The sequence below is a fragment of the Bison bison genome, unplaced genomic scaffold, assembly GCF_000754665.1.
Source record: "Bison bison bison isolate TAMUID 2011002044 unplaced genomic scaffold, Bison_UMD1.0 scf7180017864038, whole genome shotgun sequence".
Taxonomy (NCBI): Eukaryota; Metazoa; Chordata; class Mammalia; order Artiodactyla; family Bovidae; genus Bison; species Bison bison.
In genome coordinates this window covers 4,562,396-4,565,599 of record NW_011494610.1, presented here as the reverse complement: position 1 = coordinate 4,565,599, position 3,204 = coordinate 4,562,396, and the positions used below count along the sequence as shown (strand labels likewise).

The following is a 3,204-nucleotide window of genomic DNA, read 5'->3' as shown; positions in this document are numbered from 1 at the left end:
GGGGACCCCAGAAGCAGGGACGAGCTGGTGCAGGCTCGTGAGAGGCCACGCTGGCCCTGGCGACTTCCAGAGCCCTGTGGATCCCGCTTTTAGCTGGAGGAAAAGTGTTAACATGGAAACCAGCAGAGGAGGAGCCCCCGAAAGTTCTGCCAAGACACTGGCGACCAACTGCAAACTCACACGGGGTCTGGGAGGCAAGACAGGACAGCGGGTAGATGGAGTCACAGCACGGCCCCTCCAGAGCTGGGTCTCTGGGGGCTCCCTGACCCCTCCAGCCGTGGCCCCTCCGCCCTCCCTAGCCATCTCCTGGAGGAGGCGGGTGTCTGACCTGGGCTTTGCTTCTCATCAGATGGCCACTGAGGCTAACCGTCTAACTACTGTGCACTTACATGTATATATGTTAACTGGGCACCTGCTACATTTCAGAGACTTAAATCTGCAGATCACAAAGGCCCTTCCCAGATGAGGAAACAGGCTTTCGGGAATCCCCGGCAGTCCAGGGGTTAGGACCTGGCGCTTTCACTGCGTAAGGCGCACGTTCAGTCCGTGGTGACGGAGCTAGGATCCCACATGCTGTTTGTACAGCCAAACAAATAAAAGCACACAGTAAAAGCAACGCATGGCTCTGGAGGGGAGCCTGGAACAGAAACCGGACGAGAAGGGAAAATCTGGTAAAATTCAAAGTTCCGTGAATAACACTGGGCCAGTGTGGGAGGTCTTGGTTTTGACAACTCTCCCAGTGGTTGTCAACCCACCTGTCATGTGAGGTGACGGGAGATGGGGAGACCGAACAAGGGGAGCCCGGAAGCTCTCAGGAGTACCGTCTTTATAAAAGGTTTTCTGCACATCTGAAATTACCCAAAATAAAATGGTCATTTAAAAATAAACACACGTGAGGGGCACAACAGGTGAAGAGCTATCAAACAGTCACACTAACGTCCTAGTGATGAGGCGAGGAAGCCGGCAGCCAGACCTTCATCTCAGCCACTGCTCAGGACAGGCCTGGACAGGGGCTAGGCCTGGGTGTCCACCCCATTTTACTGAGATGCTGCAAGCTTAAGCTCCATGCAAAGCATGACACTTGCAAGTGACGGGCAGGCCCGGCCAAATGGCTTGATCTGATGCTCTGCTATCACTGTCTTGAAATTCTCAGTAAGCTGAATATTTTAGAAAACTTTTACTCGCTTATTTCTGGCTGTGCTGGGTGCTCCGTGCTGTGCTCGGCCTTCTCACTGCGGTGGCTCCTCTTGTTGGGGAGCTCGGGCTCCAGGGCACGTGGGCTTCCGTCGTTGCATCACTTGGGCTCACGGCTGTGGCTCCTGGGTGCTCTGTGGCATGTGGACCCCTCCTCCCAGACCAGGGGCCAAGCCCATGTCTCTGGCATTGGCAGGCGGACTCTACCACTGAGCCGCCAAGGGGAAGCCCCTCTCAGTGAAGTCTTCACAAAGGGGCCCCAGGTTTTCATCTTGCATGGCCCCCGCCAATTCTGCAGCAGGCTGCGGTGACAGAACCGGATTACAAACTGGGATCTGCGTTCTCCATCCTTAGGACAGTCACACGTGGTCAGCTCCGTGCCCAGAGTGGGCCCAGAGCTCCTGGTTGAGGAAACCTCATGGGGCCAAGGGCGGCTTGTGGCAGCAACGGTAGAGTTTGGGGAGGACCTCAGCGGATGGATTTGGCTGCAGCTGGGGCTATCCCAGAACAGATCAGGTAAAAGAAGATGCTTTTCCAGGCCAGGGCACCAAACCAGCTGCCCACGGCCAGTGGCCTTCCTGTCCCACTGGGGTTCTCCACGTCCACGTCCATGAACTCAAACCAACAGCTGGCCAGGGCCCAGCAGCTGGTCACGGTCTCATCAGAGCCATCCTTGTTTCACTCTGATGCCGATTTTCAACAGAATCTTCGAGGCTTCATTGGCTGACCTCGAAGGTGGTTGACTCCATGAAAGGATGTTGGAAACAGCACCAGTTAGCTCTGGGAAGCAGAGAGCAAACACACATACACGTGACCGTTTTGTTGGCATCCCGCACGTGGGCAGCTGTTCTCCGTTAAACAAGCCGTCAGGGCGAAAACAGAGGCAGCCACCAGGACCGGCAGGCACCTAGCAGCTGCCCACGGGCCCGCCTCACACCCCTGCTCTTTGCCCAGGACTGCAGGAACCTGCTGCAGGGCCGCCCCAGGCCGGCACTGGGCTCCCGCCCCCCGACCCCAGGCAGGTGGGTGGCCTGGGAGCCTCTGACGGTCACTGTCACCATCCCGTCCCCGTGGCCCCAGAGGTGCAGACACGGGTCTCATGAGGCGCTTTCACAGAACTCAGCTCGCACACTGTCCTGGTCGGATTAGGACGTTTTATCCATTGGGCCCCCTGAGAGTGAAAAAGGACGTTTTCCAAAGTCTGCGACATAACATTTGAGAGCAAGAGAAAGGAAAAGAGGGAGAGAAAGAGCTTGGTGGAAACGGAGAGGAAGATAATTAGAGATGGGGGCTTCCCTGGTGGTTCAGACGGTAAAGAATCCGCCTGCAATGTGGGAGGCCTGGGATCGTTCCCTGGGTTGGGAAGATCCCCTGGAGGAGGGCATGGCAACCCATTCCAGTGTTCTTGCCAGGAAAATCCCATAGACAGAGGAGCCTGGCGGGCTACAGTCCATGTGGTTGAAAAGAGTCGGACACGACTGAGCGACTAAGCACAGCACACAGCCCAGAGACGGAGACTCGGACAAAGGGAGGTAGAGACAGAAACAAGAAACAAAGGAGAGAAAAATATGAAAGAGCCAAAACAAGAGAGAGAGAAGATGCAGAGACGAGAAACAGGAGAGTTCAGAAAGAAGAAATAGATGGGAAGGAGGAGGGAGGAGATGGGGCGGTTGGTGAGAAAATGACAGGGAGGAGGAGAGGGAAGCGCGGAGAAGCCCCGACAGGAAACGAGGGGCTGTCGGGGGCGGGGGGCTCGGGCGAGGACCAGAGAGCAGACGTGATGGGAGCTGGGGAGTCGGTCCTGGGATACGGGGCCTCCCCAATCCCAAACCCAGGTGGTGTGCCCGGCAGGGACACAAGAAACTCCCAAGTCACCCCACCCTAAACCCCATCCCTTTGTCCAAGAAATAATAGTATTCTGAAAGGACAAAGCCGGTGCAGAAGACAGGGCGGTCTGGGTGCAGCAGACTCCATCTGGCCTGAGGGACAGCACCAGGCTCTTCTCTCATC

At 56.5% G+C, this 3,204-nt stretch overlaps 1 protein-coding gene across 1 annotated transcript in view; it reads right to left on the bottom strand.

The window, feature by feature from the left end:
* BCAS4 (breast carcinoma amplified sequence 4) overlaps positions 1-3,204 on the bottom strand; it is a 57,073-nt gene that overhangs the window by 10,315 nt on the left and 43,554 nt on the right. The window lies entirely within an intron of this gene.